Source organism: Emydura macquarii, unplaced genomic scaffold (genome assembly GCF_026122565.2).
Source record: "Emydura macquarii macquarii isolate MOO-44397 ecotype Brisbane River unplaced genomic scaffold, CSIRO-AGI_Emac_v2 contig_1254, whole genome shotgun sequence".
NCBI classification, from domain to species: domain Eukaryota; kingdom Metazoa; phylum Chordata; order Testudines; family Chelidae; genus Emydura; species Emydura macquarii.
Window position 1 is genome coordinate 8,792,008 of NW_027131391.1, and position 13,943 is coordinate 8,805,950.

The window sequence follows — 13,943 nt, forward strand, 5'->3', positions numbered from 1 at the left end:
ATTTACATGCTGACAGAGACAGGCAAATACACAGCTTTTTTCTGGTTCTCCTCCTCTGCTGTGTTACAGACACGACGACCATATTTTCAGCATACACACAAAACTCCTTACACTGTACCCAGACATACATTTCACAGCTATATTAATGATCCGTGTGCCCAGGCTTTCATTTAAGACCTCACGTGACATCCTTTGGTGAACCAGAATGTAGAGACCAGTCTATTCTTGTAACCCCCTTGATGGGTGTGAATTTTGTTTTTGAAATTCCCTCCCTATTATTGTAAATAGATAGTTAAAAGTCCAAGTTATGACAATGGTAAGGCAAGTCACCATATTGGAAAGGGCAAACAACTAGGACTCCATCTTGGAGTACCTTCTTCAAGGAGCATTTCCCACCCTTTCAGTCCTTTGGCAGGAAAAGCTGGGGAAATCTGCTTGACAACAAGAGGGTATAGAGGTCTGCGCGTCAGTCAGACCGGGACTGTCCACCCTAAAGGCAGCAGAGTGGCATCTTGCTCCAGTGAAGTTCAGAGAAGACCATCACCTCCTGAAAGGAGAAGAGGACAGTCTCTGCACCTGAACACTTACTTACCTGCCGTGTTCGAGGGATTCGGAGTTCCGGCGTTCCAGTTCCAGTCCTTGATCACTTGGTTGAGATCAGGAAGAGAGAAGGAAAACAGTAAAGTACTAAACTTTGGGCCAAAGGTTAATTTCTGGGTACAGGATCTGGAGTTCACCTCCATCCCTTGTTTAACCCTGAGTGATTTTTGTTATGTTATCCCAAATAAATTGTTATTCTAGTTTACTTTATTATTGGTTCAGCATGATTACTCATAAGGTCAACCAGTGATTAGATATGGGAGGGGGACAACTAATTGAAGCACACCAGTAATACTTAATTACAGAGAAGGTTTGGTGTCATGATTTCTCCTGTAACACCCTTGCCAGGTGGCACTGAGGGATTCATGGATCACATGTCTAAAGGACTGATTCCAATTCACGGGGGTTCTTGCCCTGAGCAAAAGATGTTATGTGTTCAATATTTAACCAAGGAGAGTTGCCCTCCATATCTCTCTAATCCCACTTTTCCATCCTCTTTACATCTCCTCTCTTCTTCGGTCTGTCATTCTGTAGCTCCTCACTTCCTCTTCTCACCTCTTCCCTCTTTCATGTCACGTCCTCTCCTCCATTCTGCCCTTGTCTCTATTCCCCACTCTTCCTTATTTTACTATCCTCTGGCCTCTCATCCCTGCATCCTGCACCTTTAAAACCTCCCATTGATTCAGCATGCCTGGTCTGCCATGGCTGCTGTGATGGAGTATCTCTGCTGAGGTTGCACCACATCTGAATTGCCCCTTGCACAACATGTCATTAAAAACAAGGAGAGAATTGGTTTGCACGGCCTGCATTGGCAGAAAGCAGCAGCTCCATCTAAGTGGACACAGAAAATCAATGGAGCTGGGGAGTGAGCCAGTTATAGAACGGAAAGAACATTATTTGTCCAAGCAAGTAGAATTGTGCTCCTTCCACTCCCTGGACCTTGCAATGCAAACCCTGATTTAAATAAATCCAGGATTATAATTAAGCATTAGACTCGCTTCTACAGCTCCTGTCACTCCAGTACAATTGGGGGTTTCTGCTGTTGTAGTTTCCTCACGGAAGATCAGAAAGGAGCAATGGGCCCACACCAGAGCCTGGCATCCAGGTTCAGATCTGAGCACACAGCATGGATTGATTCTCATCAGCAGAAATGGAGCCCCACAAAATGGGGGAAGATTTGGAATCAGAACCAGGTTGCAGACCCCCTGTTTGGGAGCTGGGTTTAACTAGGTCCATTAAGGAGATATGGTGCCAGATCCTCAGCCTCCACCAGAGTCCCTGTGTGCTACAGCAGCAGTGGAAAGGAACCTTTCACCAGCTCGCAAAGGTCAGCTGAGGATTCCCTCAGCATGATGGAAATCTGCAGATGACGTCGCCAGCTCTACACCACCTCCTTCTCTGGCAAAGGGAGCTGAGAAAAGGCATGCCAGCCAGTGGAACTGACTAACTCCTGCACTGCATTACTCACTGTGTGTAGAAGTGGCAGAAACTGGCTCTGAATGAGTGTAGAATAGTCCTCTTTCTCCCTGTCTTCCTTGCCTTATTTTCTTGACTGTTTTGCTACCTGTGGGTCCATTGAAACCCTATTGATTTCACCGAGCTATGGAACAGGCCCTTTGCTTATAGGCAGCAGCAGGGCTGATATTTGAAATAGTGGCCGCACTGGAGTTACTCTGTGTTCACATGGATGGAACTGAGATCAGAACCTGGCCCACTGCACTTAAATAACCAATACAAAAAAAGAGTTTGGGTGCTCGCTAGCTAGAACATTGATGCCCAACTTTTGAGACTTGTGCGATCACATTTACTCATGGGCACAGCCACATTAAATTGCACATGCAAATGGTCAGTTAAATGTCTGGTTATTTTCTTGTGCATATGCCACAATGGCTCACGCAGTCATAATAATTATGTGTGCAAAATACGCATGCATTTTCCTACGCGCCTAGCTCTGGAAATATTAGCCCCAGCTCAGTAAAGCTGAAAGCACTGAATATCTTGTATGTGTTGAAACATCCTGTAATAGCGTTGTTGAGCTGTTGCTTATACCATTTATAGGTGAACTTTCCTCTTGATTTTGTGACTCTTCCTGTGCATGAGAGATCATTTCCCCTCAGCAAAGGTAAACTCACCCTTGAGTTACTCCTCTCAATTCCCCTTGCAGACAGGATGGAATCTTCTCTTTGTTAAACTATCTGAGAGCACCAGGTGTATGGGCAAAGGATTCCAAATCACCCACATTTGGGGAAGTGTCGAGGATATTTTAACTGGCTTGTGGAGCAAACAACCCTCTCTAATGGACCTTGAGGCTATTGTAAATGCTTATCAGGCTCTTGGTCGTCATTGTGTGACCCGGTGCTGTAATGCATGCCAATGCAGTGTGAGGATCACAAAAGAACACATTGCTTCACAGATTGAGAGGTGGCATTTTTTAAAATCTGAATCCTTTCAGTCTTCCCTGTGTTTGGCACAAAAATTGCACGGCCCACATCAGAGCAGCTAATGCTGAGAAATATTTCCTTTAAGTGCTTGCATAGTTCAGGCTCACCAGTGGTTTGAAAGTTGTCAGCTAGACATAACTCCAAGAAGCTGATGACAAGTCCCAGTATTTCAGTGCCAGCTGCTTCTCTGTCTGATGTAACTGAAAGATATTCCCTCGTCTTTCTCACTTTGCGTACAAGGCATAAACAGAAGACTCAGTTTGAGAATTGACATCAATGGAGAGATTGGGACTCAGGAGAGCTGGGTTTTATTCTTGGGTGACCTTGGGCAAGTCACTTTAACCTCCCTGTGCCTCAGATTCACTGTCTGTAAAATGGGATAAATGATATGGATTGCCTTTGTAAAAGTGCTTTGGTATACGATTGATAAATGACTGACTAAAGCTTTCTCTAGAGAGAAAATTCCACCAGTTTAACTTAAGGGGAAATTTTAAACCAGTTTATTAAACTGGTGCAGGAGGCTGTGCTCATGCTCTGATTTCTGTTTAAACCAGACTTATTTCAGTTTATCTTAAGTCAATTAAGAGCAGGTCTAAGATAAACCAAAATAGACCACTCTAACTGAAATAAAAGCATCCACACAGAGGTTGGCACCAGTTTAGCTAAACAGGTTTAACTAAACTGACACAAATCTGTGAGTAAAGAAGACCTAAAGGTGTGATTTTAAACTGATATAATTAAACCAATGAAAAATCCTGTGTGGACACTTTTAAATCATTTAAAACCTGGATTATATTGAGTTAAGATAAACTGATAGGTTTAAACTGATTGAAAAATATCCACACAGGAAACTGCACTGGTTTATTTAAATCAGTTTTTAAACAAATTTAGAGTTAAACCAATTCTACTTTCAGTGTAAACAAGGCCCAAGTCCTCAGCCCTGCTTCTCTGAAGAGGAAGAGTTCTGCTCCTGCCCTTCCAATATGCAGCACACACCACTGCAGCCCATAGTAGCTGTGTTCTGAGGCTGGAGCATGAATGTGAGTGCATGCGTGCGTGTGTGTGTGCGTGCGTGCCTGCCTTTCTCAGGATCCATGGCTCATGGGAATGAGTGAAACTTATATGCATTAAGAATCTCTGTTCCAGGTGTAGTTAAACTTTCTGTAAATGTTGGTATCAATGCAATTCAAGAAAGACACACATAAGGTGCTACACCTTAGGGAAGAAAAACCCAATGCACAAATACAGAATGGGGGGACAACTGTCTTGGCAGCAGTACTGCTGAGAAGGATCTGAGAGTTGTGGTGGATCAGAATCGCAACACGAGTCAGCAACGCGATGCTATTGCTAAAAAAGCAAATGCAATTTTAGGTTGCATTGACAGAGGCATAGAATGCAAGTCTGGGGAGGTGATAGTGTCACTTTACTTGGTGCTGGTTAGGCCTCAGCTGCAGCACTGTGTTCAGTTTTGGTCATCGCTGAATAGAAAGGATGTAGAGAAACTGGAAAAGATCCAGAGGTGAGTAACAAAAATGATCAAAGAGATGCAATGCAAGCCATATGAGCAAAGACTGAAGGGACTGGGTATGTTTAGTGTGGAAAAGAGGTGATTAAGAGGGGATAGGATAGCGGTTTTCAAATACTTGAAAGGCTGCTATAAAAAAGATAGAGAAAAGTTGTTCTCTCTGGCCACAGAAGGCAGGACAAGAGGCCATGAGTTCAAACTACAGCATAGCAGGTTTAGATTAAATCTCAAGAAAAACTTCCTAACTGTAAGAACAGTGGGACAGAGCACCTGGGGAAGTTATGGTGTAGGCACTCAGCCCGGCAGGGGTGTCGCAGCCCTTCCTTGGGCCCAGGCTCCGAGGAAGGCCCCAGAGCCTTGCTCCAAGGAGAAAATTAGCGGGTTTCACGAGTCTTTAGCCTCCGGCCCTTAGCTGGGGCAGGGCTGGCCAGGCAGTCTGTAGGCACAGTGCTCGGTATCCTCTGCAGCGGCATGCCCAGAGGAGACAAGCACTCCCGGGGTGGCTAAAGAAGGGGGACGCAGGCCCACCCGACTCCACTGCATCCCAGTCCAGGGCCCTATCAGTGGCGAGGCGTCTGCCACTGGGTCAGCAGGGCTCCAGACGCAACACGCTCACACTGGAGTGACTGCAAGCTCAACCAACCTCCAGTCGGCTGCCCCTGGGCTACTTCCTCCCACCGCGATCCCAGGTACCTGCAGCCAGGGGTCTTCCTCAGATCCCCCGGGGATAGATGGCCAGTGGAGGTCCCACAAGTCCCTCGCCGGTGGCAGGTCCAGGAACTCCTCAGGGCCATCAACAGATGGCAACTCCTCCAGCACACAGGGCTTAGGCAGCTCCAGGGGGTCCCAGGTGACAGGCAGCTCCTCTAGGTCAGGGCCGGCCTCGGGGGGGTCCCTCAGCAGCCTCCGGTAGCCCTGCCCAGTCACCAGGCCCCAGCAGCCCCAGCAGGTGTGAGGCTCCGATCAGCAGAAGGCTTGCACTGCACTGCACTGCACTGCACTGCACTGCACTGCACTGCACTGCACTGCACTGCACTGCACTGCACTGCACTGCACTGCACTGCACTGCACTGCACTGCACTGCACTGCACTGCACTGCACAGCCACAGGGCTTGAGTCGGGCCCAGACCGCCGCCTCGGGGAAGGCACATCCTTCTCCAGTAGCAGCTTCCCCCTGACTGAGCTGCTAGGCCGGCCTTTTATACTTCCCCTTCCTGTCCTGGCCCCGCCCCTCTGCTCCAGGGGTCTGTGGCCTGCAGTGTCCTGATTGGGCCCAGGCGCCGAGGAAGGCCACAGTGCCTCACGGGACCTCCTCGTCAACCTCCTCCTAGCCCTGGCCAAAGTGGCCCTCTACAAGAGCAGGGAGAGGAGGTTGGCTGGGGGGCTGCTCTGCGACTGTGGGGCCTGCTTCCGTTCCTCTGTCCATTCACGCATCCGGGCAGAGTTCCTCTGAACAGCGTCTGCCGGTTCCCTTGACATCTTCAGGAGCAGTGGGAGCTGTCCGGGGTTCTCTGCTCGGTGTCCCTTTCTGGCTTCCTCCGTTTGACCCTATGACCTCCACGCCCGCTCCTTTTTTCATTAGTTGTCCCACACAATCAGTTGTGTCCTATGTCCAGTGACTTCTCCCCTTCAGCGGGAGGGGCCTTTAGCAGTGATGCCCGCCCACTTCCCAGGTTACAGATAGTACACATGGTGTCTCCTTCACTGATTCCTCTGCATCCACTGCAGGCATGGGAACATCTAGGCAACTCTGCAGAGCATTTGTGCATGTGCATGTGCACAACAACCCCTAGTGCCCACTCCAGGGAGGGGCAGACTCATTTGCATTTATTATTGCAGTGGAGGGTAAGGCAGCATGAGTGTTGTTAGACACTCAGGCCAGAGATAGATCAAACAAAGGAGCCAGTTAATGAGTTGTGTCCTTTGCTGATTGACAGATGTGTCATCTTCTGCCACCCCCCACCCTATACAGCAGAGAACCTGGCTGGTGTTTAGGCAGCTCCCCCTTTTAAGAACTGTATGAGTCTGTACTAGAGACAAGAATTGCTGGTTTATTTATATCCAAGACACTGACCACTGCCTGGTTTGCTCATTGCAGTCTCATGCCCACAATGCCCTTCCAGCCTTCTATAGATATTTCTGAGCAGTGCAACTAGAAGCAGAAAAGGACACAGCAAATGGTGGGCCAGGGGATCCCCGTTCCTCACCTTCTTTACAGAAAGAAAGAGTGCAGGACTCCTGGCAGCAGGAACTCAGCCAAAGGAGAAGATGCAGCGTGGCAAGGCGGCTACAGCCTCCCCTCTGCTGAAAGGGCCCATGGGCTGGGAAGGGCACACAGCTAGAGTGGCAAAGGGTATTCCAGCAGCACACTCCAGACACAACCTCTGCTGGGCAGGCTCCTCTGGGACCTTGGGCAGGAGTGAAAGCTGCTCTCCTCTAGGGTCCTTCTCTGGTTTCTGTTTCCTGCTGTGTGACCATGGCCAGGTGTCCATGCCTCAGTTTCCCCATCTCAGAAAAGACGGTTACTTGCCCATAACTGTTGTTCTTCGAGATGTGTTGCTTGTGTCCATTCCAAGTAGGTGTGCGTGCACCGCATGCTCAGTTTGCCAGAAAGTTTTCCCTCAGAAGTATCCATAGGGTCAGCTCTGATGCCCCCTGGAGTCGCGTCACTAGGGCGCTCTGTATAGGGGTCTGCCGACCCTCCGCCTCCTCAGCTCCTTCTTGTCAGTTGGCTCCAACAGAGGGGTAGGTGGGTGGGTCTTGGAATGGACATGAGCAACACATCTCTAAGAACACCAGTTACAGGCAAATAACCGTTTTTTCTTCTTCGAGTGCTTGCTCAAGAGGAGGGGTCAGAGCTCAGAGAACTACAGACTGGAGCACTGCTCTGCCGAATGCAGCGTCGTCTCTGGCTTGTCGAGTGATCGCATAATGAGCAGCGAAAGTGTGGATGGTGGACCACATGGCTGCCCTGCAAATGTCCTGAATCAGAACTTGGGCCAAATAGACTGATGATGAGGCCTGGTCTCTCGTTGAATGAGCCGTAAGCTTGGGAGCCAGCACATTTGCCAAGTCATAGCAAGTCCTGATGCACAAGGTGATCCATGAAGAAATTCTCTGAGAAGAGATCTGAAGACCACCCACCCTTTCTGCCAGCGCCACAAAGAGCTGGGTGGACTTTCTGAACGGTTTAGTTCTCTCTATATAGAAGGCTAATGCCCTTCTGACGTCGAGGGAATGCAGTCTATGCTCCCGACTGTTAGCATGCAGCTTAGGGTAGAAGATTGGGAGGAAGATGTCTTGGTTTACGTGAAAATGGGATACCACCTTTGGCAGAAACGCTGGGTGGGGACAGAGTTGAACTTTATCCTTAAAAAACACGGTGTATAGCGGCTCCGACGTAAGTACCCCAAGCTCGGAGACTCTTCTGGCCAAAGTGATGGCTACTAAAAACACTACTTTCCAAGACAAATATAAAGGGAGCATGATGGTAGAGGCTTAAATGGAGGTCCCATCAAACGTGATAAAACAAGGTTGAGATCCCATGGAGGGATCAGTTGGTGAGTAGGGGGGATGCAGTCTGTCTAGGCCCTTCAGGAACCACAATACCATTGCATTAGCAAAAACCAAGCGGCCTGCCAACTCTGGATGGAAGGCTGAGATCGCCACCAGGTGCACCTTAATTGATGACTGCGCTAGGCACAGCTGTTTCAGGTGCAACAAATAGTCTAGGATCACGGGGATTGGGGCCAAATGGCATGAATGCTCCTGTGGGTGACCCATGCCAAGAACCTTTTCCATTAGCCAGATATGTAGCCCTTGTGGAGGGCTTCCTACTGAATAAGGGCACGTCCCTTATTGGCTCTGAGCATTCAAGTTCCAGGGGATTTAACCATGGAGCCTCCAGGCCATGAGATGAAGGGACTGGAGGTTGGGGTGGAGAAGCGACCCATGATCCTGCATGATAGGATCCAGTAACAGTGGAAGGGTGACCGGACTGTCTACAGAAAGATCGAGCAGCAAGGTGTACCAGTGCTGCCAAAGCCGGGTGGGGCTATCAGGGTCTCTGATGCCCTGTCTTGCTTGATCTTTCGCAGGACCCTCAGAATGAGTGGGGTAGGTGGAAAAGTGTAGAACAGCTGGCTGGTCCATGGGATGAGGAAGGCATCTGCTATTGATCCCGGACTGTGTTGTGTATTTTGTGTCTTGCCTAATTGCTTAGATTGCTGTATCAACAAAGCTTAGTTTGTTGCCATAGCAATAGAGTTAGACTATTAGGGGATAGCTCAGGTAGTCCTGGCTGGTTTTAGTGTTTAGTGCTCTCTGTGTTGCATCTCTCTGTGATCCTGTGCTGATTTCTCTCTCTCAATACAAGCAATTAAAAGGAATTCAATGTAACAAAAATGGCGAGGGAGGATGGGGTCGACCTGTGCTGCACCGGCAAAAAAATAAAAGTCAATGTAAGTGTAAAGGTCCCCTGGTGTGGACGGGGCCGGCGGCCCTCCCTCGGCATCAGTCTCCGAGGCACACCTCCCGGTGCCTGTGCCCTGTGGGGAGTTCTAACATAATGAGGGACAGTCTCTCGCCCGCCGGAGGGTGAGCACACAGTTCAAGGCCCTGGCCCTTAGGCAGGGTGGGCCAGACAGAAATGAGACAGTCTCTAGCCCTCAGAAGGGCGAGGAAACAGCCCAAAGCCCCAGCCCTTAGGCAGGGCGGGTCAGGCAGCGGGGAACAGGCTCTGGCCCTTAGCAGGCAATCGCCCTAGGTTGGGGTAGGAAGGCGGGAGGGGGACACAGGCCTACCTGACTCCACTGCGTCCCAGCCCAGGGCCCTGGCAGTAACGCGCTGTCCCATCACTGGATCAGCGGGGCTTCAGCCGAAACGCGCTGCCCCGACTACAGGCCATAATGCAGCCGGACAGGAGTCTGGCTCCCCTGGGTTCCTTCTTTTTCCCCTTTCCCTAGAGTACCTTGTCCCCCGAGTCGCTCCCTGTTTCCTCAGGATACTCTGCCTATGGGAGGTTTCAGAAACCTTCAGCCTCGTCGCTCGAGGTCCGGGAACTCTTTGGAGCTGTCTGCAGAAGGCAGCTTCTCCAGGTCGCAAGATCCAGGGGTCTCCACCAGCTCGCCGGGCTCATGTAGCTCCAGCAGGTCCTCAGGGCCCCAGGCAGTTGGCAACTCCAGCAGCCTCTCCTCTGGGTGACGGTCTGGTCCAGACCCAGGCCCCAGCACCAAGGGAGAGATGTCCTTCTCCCTCGGCTGCCTTCCCTTATTGAGCGGGAAGGCCTGCCTTTTATATTTCTGCCTTTTATACTTTCTGCTTCCGGTTAGGTGGAGTTGTACTTCCAGGTTCCATCCCACAAAAGGAGTTTGGCTCTTCCTCGCTGTCAATCTCTGAGGGAGGCCACACCTTTACAGTAAGAAAAAACCTTTTTTCTGTTTTGGGGGCTGGGCTGTTTACAGTGATGGTTCAAACTGAAACTAAAACAGGCTCTGCTTTGTTCTGACCAAAGTGAAGCAGACAGAAACAAAGCAGTGCTAGTGAATGGAAATCACCAGGAACTGTGTGTGAACAATGCCAACGCATGAATAAACGACACTAAAAGACAAGAGAAAGGAGAGGGAGGGGAGGCAGCAATGGCTAAATTTATGGGGCCCCTGGGACCTTTCGTTGAGACTCTAAAGAATTGGAACTCATGTACTGAGTGTTTTCAGCTTTTTGTTATTGCAAATGAATTACAGATGCAAAGAAGGTGCCCATTTTCTTAAGTGTTGTAGGAGCTAAAACCTAAACTTTATTGCTTAGCTTAGTGCACCCTGATAAGCCAGAGACAAAATCTTACAGTGACGTTGTGAAAATCCTGGAGGCACGTTTTTCTCTAAAACCACTGGTAATTGCAGAGAGATTTAGGTTCCACAAAAGGAATCAAGAAGAAGGTGAAACAATTGTGCAATTTGTAGCAGCGCTGAAGAAGCTTGCTGAGCTCTGTGAATTTAATGATGTGTTAAATTGCACCCTACGTGATAGGTTAGTGTGTGGTCTGCACAATGAAGCAGTACAGAAGCGCCTATTGACAGAGGCCCAGCTCACCTGGCAGAAGGCCATTGAAATTGCAATCTCTGTGGAGCTGACCGCCAAGGAAGCCCAACAGCTCAGTGCATCGACCAGAGTGCATAAAGTGTCACAGGAATCTACCCACAAGTCAGTGGGGAGCCGGGAATGTCACCACTGTGGAAAACCAGGTCACCATGCATCAGAATGCTTGTCTAAAGACCTAGTGTGTCGACAATGTGGCAAAAAGAGACCCATTGAGCGTGCCTGCAAACAAAAGAAAGAAGAGTGAAACAGAACAGGTAAACTAGAGAAAAAGAAGCCTGCTGTGTGGCGGACCAACAAGGAAAATCTGCACGCGGTAGAGCAGACTCAAGATGATCAAAGTGACAGACAATCAGAAGAAGAAGTGCCACTCCATGTCTTGTCCATGGCAGTTGGCTCACATGAATACCGGGTAACCCCACTGTTGGAAGGTAAACCTGCACACGTGGAACTGGACACCGGCACAGCAGTTTCACTGGTCTCAGACACTGTGTATAAGGAGAAGCTAAAGCATCTTCCGCACAGGATGGCTAAAGAAGAAGCAGGTCTGATGGCTGTATTAAAGAAACATGACGCTGTTTCTGGAGAGGACCTGGGAAGAATGAACGGAATCACTGTGAAACTGTAAAGAAGAAAGCCAGAACGGTGCCATCTGCCAGCAGGCCAAAGGTTTGACCCACCTGGTCTGGAACTAGTACCAGTTCCCAATGGACAACCCCAATCATTTATGAAGAAAGATGGCTCCATTCAGATTTGTAGTGATGCATGGAACATCATCGATGACCTCTTCGCTGGTTTGGGTGGTGGACAAAAGTTCAGCAAGATTGATCTGAGTCATATTTACAGATGCATGTCTGAGACATCCCAAGAGCCTTCTTCCCTACATGTCCAAGAGGATGGAGTTATCAATCCATTCTGGTTGCTTGTTGTGGGGGATGCATTCTTCCGCCCTCTGTTGAATATTATTCCACCACTACTGAGATATCACAGATGTTAGAACAACTACATTCAGGTCACTGTGGAATAATGCCCATGAAAGAAATTGACACACGCCTTCGGGAGAGGAAGCTACTTTTGGCCCTGTGTGGATGGAAAACTTCTCATTGAATGTGACCACACACAGGCACTAAAGAAGGCAACTTGTGTTGACCCACTACTGTGGCCTGGCCTAGAAAATGTCATTGAAGAGAAGGCAAGAGCTTGTATTTCCACACACATGTCAGAGTGTGAGGAATGTGCCTCAGTTGACATCCCTACACCCATGGGACTGGTCTGAAAATGTCCAAGAGGATGGAGTTATCAATTCATTCCGTGGCAGCTGAGATATATTCACGTTGATTTTGCTGGCCCATTTGAAGGAAGCATGTTCCTGGTTGTTGTGAAAACCCGTGGCAGCATATCACGTTGAGATGTTCCTGGTTGTTGTAGACACCCACTGTAAATGGCCAGAAGTCTCTTCAATGCTGTCCACTACTACTGTGGAAGAATCCAAACTCAGGGGTCCTTACTTACAAGTTCTCTTGCTCAGCGGATAGTCCTGAATTAGCCAAACAACAGATTTAGCAAAGTCAAAGTTTATTCTTTACGTAAAGAAGGTGGTCCCTTCAAATGTGCAGCTTAAAACTAAATTCTAACAGCTTATATAGTTCCACACAAATCTTTATACGTCACAGCTTCCATGGCCATACACACTAAAAAAAAAAACTACCCATCCAGGAATATTTCCAGCACAGCATTTTCAACTTTCCTTATCTAAGTTACAAGGTCTTTCTCTGCATTCCATCCCTGCTGGCGTCTAGGTTCCATAACTATCTTGTTAACCCTTAACATTCTAAGATTTAAACTTCTGCTAGAAAGGCACTTTCCATCTCAGGCTTTTGCAGCCATTTCTAAAAATCAGTTCTCAGCAGAAACAGAGACCCCATCTTCTTTTTCCTTCACACTACTAAAAGTACTATCCAGAAACTGCGTGAAATCATTAGTCGTTTGAAAATGAGCGACAACAGACCGCAGTTCATCTCTCAGGAGTTTGAAAATGTTATGAAAGCAAATGGGATACATCACATCACTTCAGCAACGTATCATCCATCCACCAATGGATTAGCTGAAAGGTTTGTGCAGACCATGAAATAAACTTTAAGATCTTAGTGCAGGGGACTGGACTAGATGACCTCTCGAGGTCCCTTCCAGCCCTATGATTCTATCTGCAGGGGGACATTCGTCCATTCAAAAGTGTCTAGACACCTTCTTACTATCCTACAAAAACACATCTTATGTTACGACCAAAGTGTCCCCGGCCTTTCTAATGATGGGACGACAGCTGCGCACTTGCTTTGATCTGCTGAAACCCGCCAAAGCACGACAAGTTGTGCAATGTCAACAGCAAAACCAAGTCACCAGATGTGCACACAGAGCAGAAGACCGAACCTTTAGTCCTGGACAGCCTATCCTGCTTCTGGAGCTAACTGGGTCCCTGTCTGTTTATATAAAACGTCGCTGTCATGTTGTCTGTAAGAACCGATACCCAGCAGTGCTCATTTGTGCACTTTACAGGAGATAAGAAGAGCACACACCACGCACAGGATTTGTTTTCACTGCTGAGGTCACCCAGACTTTTGCCCAGATGTTGCCCCAAATCCACTCCCATCCACACACAAAACCCTGAGCATGGTGGTGCTTTACACAAGGGCTCAGTGGCCTCTCCTGGGCTATATAGGCTGGAGCCCTGGTGCAACTTTCACATGGCTTGCGCCTGCTCACTTTGTAGTGTGAACACAGGTTAAACCACTTGAGTGCTGACAGTCCTCCAGCACCTTCCCACAATTCCAACCCTCCCCCTGCCCCCCCCATGTGCAGAAGGACAGTGAAGTCCTCCCACAATTCCCTGGGAAAGAATTATAGGGTGTCTCAGCAGAAGGCAGCACAAAGAGCTCTGAGCACATGTACACACAGGGAGTTTTGCAGCAGTGGGGATGCAGGTGGGTGGATGCTGTTGAGTCAAGTTATGCATTGTGGCTCTCAAATTTGCCAGTATGGCTAATCTGGAGAGGGCCACCCCGGGCACTCAGAGCCAGGTGCCCATCACCCGGGTTAACTCTGCAGCGAAGACACCTGCACACACTGATTTAGCTTTCAGGAGCTGGGATCTCACATTTCCTCCCCTCTGACATCTTTCCCTGCATCTGCAGTCCTCCCAGACACCAGGGAGCAGGGAGACTCTAGCTACGGGAGCTGTGAAAGCCCACCAGGCCTAGGAATCAGGTGCTGTGACGGGGATGGAG